Consider the following 16,857-nt stretch of genomic DNA (forward strand, 5'->3'; position numbering starts at 1 on the left):
TGGGTTCTCTTCCATTAGTTGGTGGGAGGTAAATGTATGTAGACCCTTAGCATATTTGATTGTATATGAATTGAATAAACTCCCAAATAGATTGATGCAAGCTTGGAAGAATTCAAAATTTTCACCCTCTCTCCTAGCGGGTACAAGATAATAATTTAAAGTAATTAGAGTGCCTTGATTTTTCCTGTTTACCCCTGACTTCTCTAATGAAAAGGTGTGTTCATCCCTAAAACGAAATGCCCAACTGATACCCCTTACCAAAACGTGATTTTAAACAAAAGATGTACTTGCCAACAAAACGAAATTGATAATTGTCATCATCCCCAAATCTTGCCTTTCAAAGCAAAAGATACTTCTCTAAAACGGAAATTGCCAACTGAAACCCATTCCCAAAAACGTGCTTTTAAATAAAAGATATACTTATTTTAAAATGAAATTCCCAATTGTCAACACTGTTTCAACTTTGTATTTAACAAAATGTGTGCCATTGGCCCCACAAATGAAATTCATAACTGTCCACATCCCCCAACAATGGCCTTTAAGTGATGCAGCATCTGAAAAACAAAATTAATAATCATCCCCATTTTACTGTCCAACTTCCCCAACATGGGCCTTTAAGTGAAGGGGATCTGAAAAATGAAATTTCGAAACTGTCCGCACTCCCTAGACCTGGCCTTTGAACAGAAGGGTGCTGCATGTAATTGATGCTTGGGTTTTGGGGAAGGGGGGAAAAGTGCTATGCAAAAGTGAGACCTCATGCATCCATACGTGAACGTGTGATGTATGTCTTGTTTTAAAATCAAACCCGCATTTATTTCTAAGCTAGTATTTGGTGAAGTAATATTTGCTGCATGCATTTTTACAAATCTGTAATTTCAAACTGCTAGCATTTTGAGTGCGCATGGAACTCCATGTATCAAGAGTGAAGGTGAACTCATTTTTATAAAAACGAAAATTGTGCATATGTTTTAACACTAAAACTCTCAGCAAGAAATTTTGACGATTGTGTTCTAGGATTGTGCCATATTATTATTATTGAAATTCAACACAAAATGGGGTTCACCAGAAAAAAGTTTCGACCAGTTTATTTAGCCTGTGTTCCATGTTTGTGATACAAAAGTAAAATGCAGAAAAAGTGCGTTTTAACAGCAACATCCTACAGAAAAGTGTGTTTTGCAATTGAAGCTGTGTAATTAAACAAATACATTATTCATTGTGCTTATAATTTAAATAAATATATACTCTTGCTATATGCCGGCCTGGTTCTTGGCTCGTTGTTGGCGCAAGGGGGGAGATTTATGTGATTCTATATAAGTCTTCAATAGGGCCAGCGCTAAAAAAAAGTACGGAAATTGTTGTAGAGCCCATTGATTGAGGGTGCGGGGTACTCCCCAGGTTAAGGGTGGTCTCTCAATATAATGCTACACATAAGGGGCATATGTGCCAGGACAAGTGCATTGGTGACAGGATATTCATTTTGGTGTAACTGCATTGAGGTAGATTGAAGGTCACTTTACCTTGTAAAAGGACTACTGTAACGATTGACCCCTTAATTCCAGAGAGGTGTATAGGTGTAGAAAAATAAGATTGTGTCGAGTTCTAAGGCAAGAAGCAGATTGATTAGAATTGATTTTGATCTGGCATTGTGTGTTGAAGTCAAGCAGGAACAGGGTGGTTTTGTCCCTCTGCAAAGAAGATTTTACAAAAGTTGAAAAAAGCCATTTTAAAATTACTACAATAGAAGTGTGTAATGCAAGGAAGCATCTCCTGGCTAAACTATTAAGTTGAGGAGAATGGAGTGAAAGCAAATTAGGAGCTGGCAAACCAGAATAGTGCAGGAAGTGACATCAATGAGCACTGACATTTGGCTTGAAGTTTGGATTTTGCACAAAACATTAGAGGCATTTTACATGACCCAGAATGCTTGTGAAGAACTGATCCAAATGGCTCCACTCAGAGCTTGCTTATATTTTCGTGTGCAATTAATTGATGAAAGATTGCAGAATAAAGGAGCTGATGTGATGAAGCAGACTGAGGCCTGGAAACAGGCTCAGAAAGAACTTGCAGAGTTTGGAGATAAAGTACAGCAGAGTGAGTGTTTTGAATTACAACAAGAAAGACTCATGTATCAATTACAGGATGAGCTGAAAACACAACAGCAAGCCAGTGCAGAGAGAGAGAGACAGACAGACAGAGACAGAGTTTGCTGCACTGCATAATGCATGCACTGAGGGTGCAGACACTGTAAGTCATCTGCATTCCCAATTGAATGACCAGACTGCTCATAGTAGAGGGCTGACATTGTGGCCCCTAAAGCAACAAAACAAGACATTGGAAAGGGAAAATAGTCAGTTTGTCATTAAAGAGATGGACTCACAAAAGGAGTTTGATGAAATTCAGCTGAATGTAAATATTCTGAAACAATGGAGATTACTGCTGGTCAAAGACCAAGATGCATTCAGGTTGAAAGTGGATGCAGAAAATGAACAGTCAGGTTCTCAGAACTGACCAGAATTAGTGAAGAAAAGAATGAGCTTGTAGAGCATGTGAGACAAATAGAAGCTGAACTATCAGAGGCAGCAAATGGTAGGGATGTGCAAGAGAAGGAGATCACTCTCCTGAAGGAAAAGTGCCTTGAATATGCATGTTTGCATACAAGTCTCACAAAGCACGAATGAATCACTTCAGCATGGTGATATGCTCATTTTTCGCAAGTCATTTTGGCTTTGTTTTTTTTTTGTTTAGAGAAATGCATTCGGCAAAAAAAACATCGAAAAAATGACTGCCAAAAAAAATGAACATTGTACCTTCATCATGAGGTGCGCAGATAAAAGATCGGTTGGTAGCTCAGAGCAGGGTGCTAGAGACCAGATCAGGGCTTGGTGTCAGAGTTAAGAATTCAGCTCTCTGAGTTCCATCAGGACATTAGGAAAGAGAGAGACAGGTGTGAGAGTTTGACAAACGAAATTTAAAAAATATGAACAGGCTCTGAGGCACCCTGACCAATCAGGATCCAGGAAAAGACCCACTGATCAAGATGAGAGGCTCCTCCCATACGGGACCTCATGCCAGTCATCTACAATCTCTCATATACAAATGGGAACTGACCTCATGCATGCCACCAATCAAGAACAGGGGGACATGAGGCAGTTAGACTTCCCCAGGCCTAGCCCAACTGATCCTGAAGTCCATTCCCTGTCTGATACTGATGAGTATTCATCTCTACAACCTCGAAGGGGAGGAGGCCGGACCAATGTGTCCTGGGAGACTAAAAATAATACTGTGAGTACTTCAGACCATGAAAACTCCTATGATGAGAAAGTCAGGGAGTTAGATTGGTTGAAGATGGGGCTACAAAGAGACCACCTTGCTCACTTCACTGAAGGAGAAAAGACAGAGCTTCAGCCTAGGAAGGGCATTCTAAAAACATCTATACATTCAGGGGAGTGCGAAGTATTCGGTATGGGAGCACCTGTAACTTTATGAGCAGATTATGGCATCATTCCAGATTAGAAATGAATTGCATTGCATTTGCGAAATGGACATTCTCACCTGAGTACTACAGTTTCTTTGCCAGACTGGAGGACCAGGATCATTATAAATAGTCCGCCTATAAGGTGGCCATTTTAAAACATTTCTCCTCACACAGAAACCCACAAGAGGCTTGTAAGGCTGCATATAATTTGCAATGTGGGGAGGATGAGGCACCTAGGGAGTTTGTGCAGGAATTAAAGCGTGCATTTCCGCAGACTTCCCGGTGGCTGAACACACATAGTAGGGAGTTTGTGACCACCTATTTCCATGTGCGCCCCAAATACATAATAACTCAGATGGTCCACGATATTCATAAGCAAAGGACCCTGCATTGGGTAACTGAACAAGCAACCAGGATCTATGAGGTCCAGAAGCCCACTGAGGTTTAAAAATCCCCCCAAAACCCCTAAGCAATCTAACACACCTCCATTTGCGATGGTGGCAGTGAGAACTACCCCTCCCTTGGACCTTGAGATGGGGGCCTAAAAGTAATCCTCCTGCCAACAAGCAAAATGGAAGGCAGAAGGGGCCCTCCACCCCAGCCCAATTGAATGGTAGTCAGGTAGGGGCCTAGAACAATGATCCCTCTGACCCTGCCACCTATGTAAGCCCTGGGTACAAGTGTCTCAAGCCAGTCCTGGGGTGTGTATCCTGGGGTATGGATATACTCCCCTGGTCCAGGGTGAAACTTCCCTCCAAATTCCCTCAGGAGAGAAGTACCACTCCACCTCCCAACCTGAACTTTTTCTCCCAGATACCCCCGGAACCAGAACTTGCAAAATAATCCTCATATCTCGCCAAATACCAGAACAATAGACCCCTGAACCCGGGAGAAGGGAGATTCAGGATGGAAAATTATGGGGGAAATTGAATTTGTATAATGTTAATTTGGTAAAATAATATTGATTTTTTTGTGTGGTATTTTAAAAATAATATGCACTTTTGATGTTTCAATCATGCAAAAAAAAAGGAATATGCCTGTTCAAATAATTTGAATTTAGGAATATGATTGCATTTCTTGTCCATTAAAGCATAAACATTCAGTTGTGCGGAACAGGAGCGTGCTTAGAGTTATATGAATAAGCCAAGGGATCAAACATATGGAAAATGCATGGAAATGAGAACATATAAACACAGAAATGTCAAATAAAGAGGTTTGCTTCATTAAATGAAGAAATCTCTAAAGCCTGCACTTTATAAGATAAGAAACCATTCAAATATGCTGAAAATTTCAAAACTGAAAATAATGCGCAGAAAATATTATATACTCAGTAGACACATTTGAGAGAGAATAAATATATATTTTCACTGAGAAAAACTTTAGTTGCAGGGACGTTAAGGTGAAAATGCAATGCAATGCAACAAAACCCATGAAATTCAGCAGACAATTCCCGAAAAGCCACCTTAACGTCTCGACCACTGTTGCATAGCATATGACCAGAATGATGACATCCGAGAGTACATCACTGATGACATCATTGGTGACATCACTAATCACCTGACAAATGATGTTACTGATTGCATCATTGGTGGCATCACTAATTACATCATATATGACATCACTGATGGCATCAGACATAATATCATATATGACTTGGCAAATAAAAGCTTTGATATTGTACATACAATTTGAAATTCTAGGATTATTTTTTTTAACATAAAGTACATATACATATTACCAAGGTACATTATTTTCTGCTGTAATTGTAAGGTATATTAGATTCAGCTGTCATTTCTTCAAATGTAGTGTATGGTCTACAGTTTCAAATATGTATGAAAATGAATACATACAAAATCTACATAGTATTTAAAGATTATTCTCCTTTTGCAGGTTATCTGTTTTAGTTTAATATTAATTTACACATCATTCAGAAAAGAAAAACTGAAAGTAATATAAATCTAATTGCATGTTTACAAGTAAATATTGAATTTCTAAACTTCATTTCTTTCGTGTATATATATATATGTGTACGTGATTTTCGCTTATTTGCACATATTCATATTGCTCTCTATTGGCCTGCACTTGCACTTTATTTCTTGCAACTTTGGTTCTAGTTTGAAATGTCATTTGGTTGACTTGCGTAAGTTATTGTTGCCTTGCACTTTATTACCAGGACTGCATCTTTGCTCTTTTGCACATATTGATGTTGCAATTATAATGCATTTTCTGTCGTCTTACACATATTTATGCTGCTATTACTTATACAAGGTCTATTGCTCAGTTTATTTATAGAAGTCACTATTGTTATGTACCTTGTTACTAGGACTGCAATTTTGCTCTTTTGCACATATTGTTGTTACGAATGTGATGCATTTTTTGCCATCCTGTACATATTTATGCTGCTATCTTGCTGATTTGCACAAGGCCTTACTTTCATTATAGGACGCCATGACGTTTCAGTCCTTTTATTCTGTACAGTCTGTTTCGACCTTCCCATACATTTTATCTTGATATGACATACTGTTTGGCCTTTTAATTTTTGTGTATATGATGGTACTATGTTGCTTTTAGCCTGACTTATATTTGACTTACTGATTTATACGTATGTATTCTGATGCTATGGGGTATTGTGATTTTATTTTAGGAGTGCACTATGCACTCACCCAATTGCTAAACGTGTGTTGTATTTTCCCTTGTTGACCAGTAACAGTGGAAATTGGGGTGCATGGGAATTGGCTCATATGGCCTTGCTCTTGTATTTGACCGTCTGTCTGTCTTTGATGCGTTTGGTTTTCATGTAATTTTTTATCCAAATATTGGCTTGCTGTTACCATTCCACTGGCATACTTTATTGGTCCCTTTTGGTTCTATTGCTGGCCATGACTTGATTTTCCCTTCCAATATGGCCGCCATTGAATCAGATTCCTCATGCACCCCTGCTTCCACTGACATAGTGAAAGGACTACATTCTTTTTTAACTGTGCTTTTGTCCTTCGTTTCTTTACGTGACCAAGCGCTCAGTTGAGCGTGAAACGCATTGTAAGCAGGTCGGGCCTATAGGCGTCCTGCCTCTGTTTGTTTGCTGTCTCCCCAGCCGTTTGTTTTGCACATTTTGTGCTGTTTTTCATTAAAATGGGTGTTCCAATAACCTCCTGTGAGCTGCGCTTTCTTTTCCTTTTGGATTGATGGATTGATGGATTTTATTGGGTCCGCGGAGAGTGCGGTCTCTCCTTTTTCCTCCCTTTCTTTCAATATATAAATATATATATATATATATATATATATATATAAAATAAAGGGGGGTCTGGGAATCTCTCTACCAGCACAAACACAGCCCAATGACCTGTTCTTGGGTGAATAACACCTGGGAGAGACTCTACCAAGTCTTTAGCTCACTGTCCCTTTCACAGAGAAGACATTTCCCCATATATCAGCCTTTGTCCTGCCCAGGGGCAGTCCAGCGCCGAAATGCTAGGCAATTCTCCTCTGAACAAGAGTACCAACAGTAACCCCATACACGTGTTTCAGTCTTGTTGGGCATCATCAGTGAGGTGAAACTGTTGCCTCATTAAGAACAGTGAGCAAGGGGTCCACGTCTGGATCGCCCTGTTAACTTAGGGTGAAACCCAAAGTTAATTTATGCAAAACAAAGGGGGGGTCTGGGAATCTCTCTACCAGCATGAACGCAGCCCAATGACCTGTTCTTGGGTGAATAACCCCTGGGAGAGACTCTACCAAGTCTCTAACTCACTGTCCCTTTCACAGAGAAGAAATGTCCCTGCATATCAGCCTTTGTCCTGCCCTGGGGCAGTCCAGCGCCGAAATGCTAGGCAATTCTCCTCTGAACAAGAGTACCAACAGTAACCCCATACACGTGTTTCAGCCTTGTTGGGCATCATCAGTGAGGTGAAACTGTTGCCTCTCTAAGAACAGTGAGCAAGGGGTCCACGTCTGGATCGCCCTGTTAACTTAGGCTGAAACCCAAAGTTAATTTATGCAAAACAAAGGGGGGGGTCTGGGAATCTCTCTACCAGCATGAACGCAGCCCAATGACCTGTTCTTGGGTGAATAACCCCTGGGAGAGACTCTACCTTTGTTTTGCATATATATATATATATATATATATATATTTGTGTAGAAATAATATTTCTAATAATCATATAATAATATTTTGGAATACCCATGCTTAGAATTCATGTAATATATCCCAATACGTATACATTCTTTCTTTCATATGTGTTTTACAACACTTCTCATCTGTGCAAACGTAATGCGTTGGATTGACTCTGTGCATTCCCAATGCAAAGCCTGAGAAAATATATATATATATATTATAAGAAAAGGGATTCACAAAGACCTACAAAATTGCATTATGGGGACATGGCATTATTGGGGACAGCAACAGGAACGTGCCAAGTTAAGCCGGTCATAACTTTCCCAATGCGCTGAATTTCAAGGGTTTTGTTGTGATACATTTAGTCAACTTAACTCCACTTTAACTTAAGTTTTTTGAGTGAATATTATAGGGCGGCGACAGGCACCCTATAGTCACGTTGAGCCAGAGAGACATAGGAACCCCTCAAAATTCTATTGTTAATAACTTTTTATTCGAGTAACAGATTCGACTGAAATTTCGAAAGTGATTAAAAGTCTGCCCCCCGACTGCAATGTTTCGTAAACATTAATAAAAAAAAAAATATTAAGTGTTTAATTAAAAAAAATTCTCCAAAAGTGCGGCCAACTTCCCACTCGTTTTCCCATAGACAAAAATGGAAAATGTTTGCCAAAGCGCACAGCCGAAACCGCTGCATGGATTTGGACCAGGTCCAAAACAACTTTGTCACGTAGCGTTGACTTGCATGCCATGCATGGTTTGGGGTTATTCTGTGCAGTAGTTATTAAATATTTGACAGAGAATGGGGTACCTCCTTCTCCAAAAAAATAGAGATATCTCCCATGGGGCATTGCAGGATCATGGTTTTCAGAAAAGATACGACTGCCATCTTATTTTTCTCTTGCTGCAAGAGATATTCACGGCTATAACCGAGGTTATGGGAAAATGAAACGCAGGAAAAAGCTATAGGCAGGTCAGAAAACATACAAATACCATCACTGTAGAGGTGGGGGAAAGACTAGAGGGCACTGAGTGAAATTTGGGATTTGCAGGGGGTCCAGGGACCGAGTTTGCAACATAAAGCTTTCTGTATCCTCGGCTATAGCGGCGAATAGCTGACATCTGAAAGTAAACTGCGTCACAGAAGCAGTGTTTGTTTTGGGGTGAAAGCGAGAGGGCAGGAGAGTTAAGGAGGCCATCTGGGGATTGGGGGAGCTGGCAGAGATGAGGGGGCACTTTGTGATGGCCTGGGGTATCAGGGAAGCATTATTTTTTCAGTTGGTTTGTCGATATTCGCGGCTATATCCGAGGCTATGAAGGACTACAGATACGCGTGGGCAGAAGTAGTTCTGTAGTCGTGGCTATATTTTTGGGGGGTGTCTGTGTTTCATTTATTTAAAGTCATTTGTATAGGTATAGTGACGTCAGGGTGAAAAATCACTGGCCATAGCCAAATGCCATGGTCACTGACCTAGTAGGTATTAGAGTATTTTTTTATTTTGGATGTGTGTTTTCAGACTTTTGAGCAGGTGAGAGTTTGTAGAAAAATAGAAGAAAAAAGTTTAACAAAATTAATATAAAAAGGAACAATTGTAGTCTAGTTTTAGATATGCCATATAGTTTTACAAAGGTAGCGGGCGCCCCTCTCTCGCAAGAACAGACATGATAACCTGTTCAGTGGTTATTAACCACTTGAGAGTTCGCAGCCACTGCTTTTACTCACTGTGCCTTTCACAGATGGGAAATATCCATTTGCATATCAGTCTTTGTCCTGCCCAGGGGCAGTCCAGCACCGAAATACAATGGCAATTCCAATCTGAACGAGAGTACCACCAGCAACCCCATACACGTGTTTCACCCTTGTTGGGGATCATCAGTGAGGTGAAGCTGATGCCTCTCTAAGCACAGTGAGAGGGAGACCACGTCTGGTTGCCCCCAGGAGACCTAGGGTTACCAATCCCAGGTTCCTTAACAAATAGTTTTACAAAGGTAGCGGGCGCCCCTCTCTCGCAAGAACAGACATGATAACCTGTTCAGTGGTTATTAACCACTTGAGAGTTCGCAGCCACTGCTTTTACTCACTGTGCCTTTCACAGATGGGAAATATCCATTTGCATATCAGTCTTTGTCCTGCCCAGGGGCAGTCCAGCACCGAAATACAATGGCAATTCCAATCTGAACGAGAGTACCACCAGCAACCCCATACACGTGTTTCACCCTTGTTGGGGATCATCAGTGAGGTGAAGCTGATGCCTCTCTAAGCACAGTGAGAGGGAGACCACGTCTGGTTGCCCCCAGGAGACCTAGGGTTACCAATCCCAGGTTCCTTAACAAATAGTTTTACAAAGGTAGCGGGCGCCCCTCTCTCGCAAGAACAGACATGATAACCTGTTCAGTGGTTATTAACCACTTGAGAGTTCGCAGCCACTGCTTTTACTCACTGTGCCTTTCACAGATGGGAAATATCCATTTGCATATCAGTCTTTGTCCTGCCCAGGGGCAGTCCAGCACCGAAATACAATGGCAATTCCAATCTGAACGAGAGTACCACCAGCAACCCCATACACGTGTTTCACCCTTGTTGGGGATCATCAGTGAGGTGAAGCTGATGCCTCTCTAAGCACAGTGAGAGGGAGACCACGTCTGGTTGCCCCCAGGAGACCTAGGGTTACCAATCCCAGGTTCCTTAACAAATAGTTTTACAAAGGTAGCGGGCGCCCCTCTCTCGCAAGAACAGACATGATAACCTGTTCAGTGGTTATTAACCACTTGAGAGTTCGCAGCCACTGCTTTTACTCACTGTGCCTTTCACAGATGGGAAATATCCATTTGCATATCAGTCTTTGTCCTGCCCAGGGGCAGTCCAGCACCGAAATACAATGGCAATTCCAATCTGAACGAGAGTACCACCAGCAACCCCATACACGTGTTTCACCCTTGTTGGGGATCATCAGTGAGGTGAAGCTGATGCCTCTCTAAGCACAGTGAGAGGGAGACCACGTCTGGTTGCCCCCAGGAGACCTAGGGTTACCAATCCCAGGTTCCTTAACAAATAGTTTTACAAAGGTAGCGGGCGCCCCTCTCTCGCAAGAACAGACATGATAACCTGTTCAGTGGTTATTAACCACTTGAGAGTTCGCAGCCACTGCTTTTACTCACTGTGCCTTTCACAGATGGGAAATGCCATACACTGCATTTCAGGGTGTGTATTTTCACTTATGGTATTATATTGTGTTGCTGTGAAATGTTTGCCTATCTAGTTTATTGTTATGTATTTTCCTATGCTTTCTTATTTTTCAGTTGCTTTACATAAGTACATGAATAGTGTTGGACAGTATTGATCATTTAAGTTGGATCGTAGTATAAAACTTGAAGCCAATCCCTCTTTTAACGGACTTTTTGTAGCCGCGGTTATGGTAATAGTCAATGAACTGTAGTCGCTGGTATTATACAAACTGTTTTTTTGTTATTATTTATTGTGTTTGTGTATTTATGTATGATGAGGATAGTCCTTAAAAGGACTGCTTTGGGGTGAACTGAGTGTAGAACTTTAGCACATCAGGAGTACTGTTTTTATGTTATGAAGGAACACTGCAGTTCCTTCATCGGTTAGGTGTACTCCATCATGCCTATAGAAATTGGCCATGTTGAACTGTATGTTGGTGTTTGAAATCCATGATTGGTTGTGGTTTATCATGACTGCTGAAGCTACTTTATTAACATTTGTCTGGGATTTCACAATTTTGCCATTAAATCTGGTGGTCCATCTCCATTTTTGCCTTTGTGTGAGACTGGAAAAGATAAAGATGGTGTGAGGAAATAGTTCCATTAGTTTTCCTATGTCTTGTTTTATCATTAAAGTAAGGGACACCCCTCGTACATTACCCAAATCATTGTCTCCACAAAGCATTAGTATGACATCTGGGTGCCCTCTACTTCTCAGACTTAACAATTTTGCAAAGACTTGGAACCAGCGCATTCCCTGCAATCCAAATCATTTAATTGTAACATCTCCCAAACCTATGTCCATGCTAATATTTAGTTTCTCAAGAAAAGCCAGCAACCAGAAAAGCCAACTGTCTCCAATGTATATGTTGTTTCAAATAAATCCATTGATGCAAGAAATAGCTCAGCCAGCGGAGAAGCAGCTATGTGTGGAACTTTCATTTCTTAAAATATCTGTAAATAAAAATCCACACGGTTTACATTCGGCAATGTCAATCCAAAATGTAGTAGCTGCTGCAAGTGGAAATCAACAATTTTCTTAACATACACAGGAAGATAGTCAAGAATTTGTAATGATTGTCTTTGATTTATTAGTGAAGGAAACTGAAGGTAACTGTTAATGTAGATAGCTATGTAGGAATTAGTTACCAGGGGAATCATATGTGTCCAAAATGTAAGAAAGGTTATTCTACTCCAGATCTCTGTGAAAGATGTGTGTATCTGCATGTACCTGATCAGAAAACATTACACTTTTCTGATCTTGTAATTAAAGCATTCCATGATATGCAATGCAGTGACTGTGGTGGTAATTTACAATCAGCACTGCAAAATCTAGTTTTTTATAAGTATGCATTGATTATGTTTCAAAAATACAGTGTAGATGGTAGGAAAATGAACACGTCAATAAAGAATTATAAAGTTGGTTTAAGTTTCTGTCAGTAAGAACACATTTGAAATATGTGCAAATATTTTTCATAAATGGGCATCCATTGAATGTGGACATTTCACAACATGGGTGCATACAGAAGTAGATGTCCTTGTTTGTAATTACTCTATAGTGACACACCAAGCTAGATTGCCAAAGGGTTTAAAGAATGCTTACTTAATGTTGTTAGTAGCAAAGTTTTAAAATATATGTGTAATATTCTTTGTGAATAGAAACATGCAAAATAAAAGTTTGAAATGGAAAAATAGGATAACACGTGTTTTATGTAAAGTAGGAGATGGATTGTTACTAGGATGTACTCTAAAAACAGTACTAAATACATGTAGAAGTAATATTCTGAAGATCATATACATTAGAAGAGAAAACAGCATTCTGCAATCTTTTACTTCTGTTTTGTTGTGTAAAACACTGTATATTTTAATATGTACAAGTGTTCCCTATAAGTGCTATGTTACATACATTGCTCATGTACATTATTTTGAGTGTGAGGGAGTGTAGAAGGTCATAACTGTTTACATATGAAACAAGTAAACTGTAGGTTGTAGATACAAAAAACATATAGTACATTGTTGGAAAAATAAATTAGATGTAACTATTAATATGAGTTTTAGGGAAGAATTTAGATATACTGTCTTTACTTATTATGTGTATGGGTGTTGAAAATAAGTATGCACACAACGTTTAAAAAAAGTATTCTATTTAAATTAAAACATTAAAATACCTTACTTAAAAGGTTATTTTGTTAAATGTATCAATATTTTCTATGTGCAGTGTGAAGTTTTCAGAAAAGTTGGATCATCTATTCAGTCATTAAACCATGCATGTTTTTTTTTATTTTGTATGGTAGGTTTAAGAAAATTGTCATTATCTTCTTAGGTGTGTAGGTGGCCAGAAAAAGGACGCACACCAAATTATGAAAGAAGTTGTGAAATGGCAATGTAGATATCATTTTTATAATTTAGAATGAATTTTGATATAGTAAAAAAAGGTGTTCCGCACTGCATATAAGCATTAGTGCTAACAGAAGTTTAAATAATAATTTGTAGTTTTACATTTTTTTGAAATATGATGTGTACAATAGGAAATGTTGTTATGAACTTCTCACGTATGTAGGTGGCCAAACATAGGTCGCACACAGATTTTATAAGAAGTATGGAAATCACATTTGTTAGGCTATTAGTGTCGTTTTTACCAAGTGTTAATATCTTTACACAGAAAATGTTTTACTGTCTACCTATTATTTGAAATATAGGTATGACTATACTTTAAAAAGATTAATACTCAAAATAATGTTACAGTGTTGGCATGTCTTCATTTATTTATTTGTAAAACTGAAGACATAGTTAGGTTATATGTCTTGGTTTCCTGGTGAAGGTTGCATAAAGTAATCTGTACATTTGTCATCATGTAGTATAAAGTAATGTTTGTATAGTATTGGAACATCTATGCATTGTAGTGAAATGCCTTTATCGGTGTACGAACTATGGATGTTGTGGGCAATTGTTTTTTGAATTTGCTGATGCAAAAACTAGTTCATAATTACCTAAATGTTAAATATTTAAAAAAAACAGAACAAATCAGAGTACAAAGAGAAATAGGATTAGGGGAAAGGTGGGTAAAAAGGATCATGAATTTAAGGGGTAAAGTGCCAAAAGTGCTTGCAGTTACTGAGAAACCCTTTCACTAGCAAGTACAGAAAGCAATGATCAATATGAACTTATTTTTTTGTGGGTGTTGTGATTATTCTTGGTTACAGACTGTCGCGCCATTTGATTGAACTGTATCGTACGTGCAGATGTCGTCAAACGGCGTGGCTGTAGCTGTGTCAATATACTGCAACATTTGATTGGGTCATTCGTTGACGCGTGTAAAAGTCACCTGTAGGCACGGAGCTGCAGCGCGTGATTTCATTAGTTGGTGGATCATGCGTGAAGATTGATAGCCGTGTTAAAGGAGTTTGACACCCTATTGGCTCATTTTGCACATGCGTGTTACGTCAGACGGTATGAAAGTCACGTGTAGGCGCGGAGCCGCAGCGCGTGATATGATTGGCTGGTGTATTAGGCACAAAGAAACATAGCCATGTTGAAGGAGGTCGACATCTACTGGCTCATTTCGCACACGCGGGTAACGCCCCAGTCATTGCTGCATGTAGCTGCGCATGCATCCTTAGTAGACGCAGATATAAAACCTTTTGAAAAAAATATATATATCTACATACATAAAATGTGTAATCTGTGATGTCATCACTGTTGTCATAGGCTGCGCAACAGGGGGTGTGAAGTTAAGGTGGCTTTAGCTGAAATTCCAAGGTTTTGTTGCATTGCGTTCTCACCTTAACGTCCCTGCAACAAAACCTTTTTCCCTTGAATTTACATATGAATGGGGGTAGGCTGAAAACTGTGTTTTTATGTTTTTTAATAAACTTTTTAATTTTTTAATAAATTGTTTCCAAAAATCTCCAGTTTGTGGGGGCCTTGACAAACCTTTGGTTTAGAAAATGTCATCCAATTCCATGCAGTAAGTCAAAAGTTATTAGCCTCTCTCAGCTTCTCTGGTGCAAATCACCAAGACCAATATAAAGGTTTTAAGGTGCATGGGGCACCTTTTCTCTGTCAAATATTTTGAAAACTACTGGATGGATTTACCCCACCCCAGTCAAGGAAATTAGGTCAATGTGTTGTGTCCAAATTGTTTCTTACTTGATGCAAATCTGCAAAGCAGTGTTTAGGCTACAGCTGTTAAAAAAACACACTTTTTTCTATGGGTAAGTCTGAAAACTGTGAAACTGTGATGTTTTGTTTTCTTAATACCTTTTTCATTTCATAAAATATTGTTTAGTTTGTAGGAGTCCTTAACAAACGTTTTCTTTTGAAAATGTCATCCAAATCCATACAGCAAGTCAAAGGTTATTTGCAATAGAATTCTGGGAGAAAATGGCTGCTTTTTCATTTCTGAAAAGCCTCTGAGCCTCTCTACTGCAAAGCACCATGGGGGATATAGCTATATTATTAAGAGAAGGGATACCCGCTTCTCCATCACATTTTACTTGGCGGAATTAACCAAGACCCCTCCCGGAAATCGATTTAAGGTGTTTCGTACCTGTTCGAATTCCATCCAGCAGTTTTTGCTGTACGCTTCAGCAACATTTGAACTTTTTCTCTATGGGAAAATGAATGGGTACTAGGCTGAAACAGCATTTACTTTACTTTCTTAATTCCTTTTTTATTTTTTAACTGATCTTTCCCAAAATGTCCAGTCTGGAGGGGCCCATGACACCAATTGCTTTTGCCACATTTCAGCCGAATCTGTCGCTCGAGTCAAACGTTATTAGCAATTCATTTTATGGGTTTTCTAAGGAACTCGATAAGCACCTTAACTATAGTGCGGCGAGTGCCACAGTATTTATTTTAACTGAGTTATGCACCTGAAGGTAAACCGTTAACTAAAGAAAAACATTATGAATGATGGTTTCTTTCAAATTGGAAAAAGAAGACATCATAACATCCAGTGCTCTGTGGAACAGATAAAGTTAATTATTCAGCAATCATTCCCAGAATAGCAGAGAATTTATTTGTTTTAATTATGAATTTATATGATTGCGCACCCACCTGTCTGCATTTATAGGCAACAGTGTAAAGTATGTGTATTCAAATGTTTGTCTGTATGCAGAATCTGTGCTTATTAAAATGAGGAAAAACTTCAGAACCCTGCAAATAATAATTTAATTAGAGTGCCATGTCCCAAAATAGACAAAGAAGCGATAGGGTAACACTCATTGCACCGCATTTATTGGAAACATACTTCTATTCAGAGACAGCCAAGGGGTAATGCAATAATTAAATATGCATGTGTCGGCTCTTTTCATCGACACAAACCCCGCCATTGCTTCTGTGGGTCTCTGTGTGTTAGGAAATACTAATAGGTATTTCAAAGATTCATACCCAGCTTGGCAGATACACGGAAAAAGACAAGTTGCAGCAAGGATGTAATTTGGGAGTTGCCAGGGGTTGCAGCAGCAACCCCCGTGTCCACAGACGTGACACCTATATTATTTTAAATTATTATTTTCTTTTTTTTAAAAGCAGAAGCTCCTGAGTAATGTGTGTGAATGTCTGCACTATCCTGGGCCTCTGTTGGGTGGTTTACCCTCCTCCAGTCCATCCTACAAGACTCGCCTGGGTGCAATGGCCCATACAAGACTCTTCCCCCTTCTGCCCCTCCCCATGGCACAGACCTGTCACGTGTTATAGCACATGCGCGGGCTCTGGAGTGAAGTGGGTTTCATAGTAAGTTGAAAGCGTCCGGACTCGGAGTGGAGATTAGACAAAGCGCGCCGTTTCTGCACAAGTGCTGGAAAGGGGATCAAGCGGCCGATCTGCAAGGATGGCAGGAAGCAGAGGAAACCTACCTCTGGGCTCAGGCGGCAGGCCTCGCTGGAATGCAAGCGAGAAACCACAAAAGTGAAGGGGAGGAGGCAGGGGAGAGAGAGTCTCGGAGTCAGTTATTGGGGAGGCCTAAGGGGCGGGGGAGTGGGCAGCTGCACAGCTCCTGCAGTTCATAGCTTGGCTGCAGCTGGGCTTGGACTCCGCAGCA

The sequence above is a fragment of the Ambystoma mexicanum genome, chromosome 7q (assembly GCF_040938575.1).
Source record: "Ambystoma mexicanum isolate Mex_15411 chromosome 7q, UKY_AmexF1_1, whole genome shotgun sequence".
Taxonomy (NCBI): Eukaryota; Metazoa; Chordata; class Amphibia; order Caudata; family Ambystomatidae; genus Ambystoma; species Ambystoma mexicanum.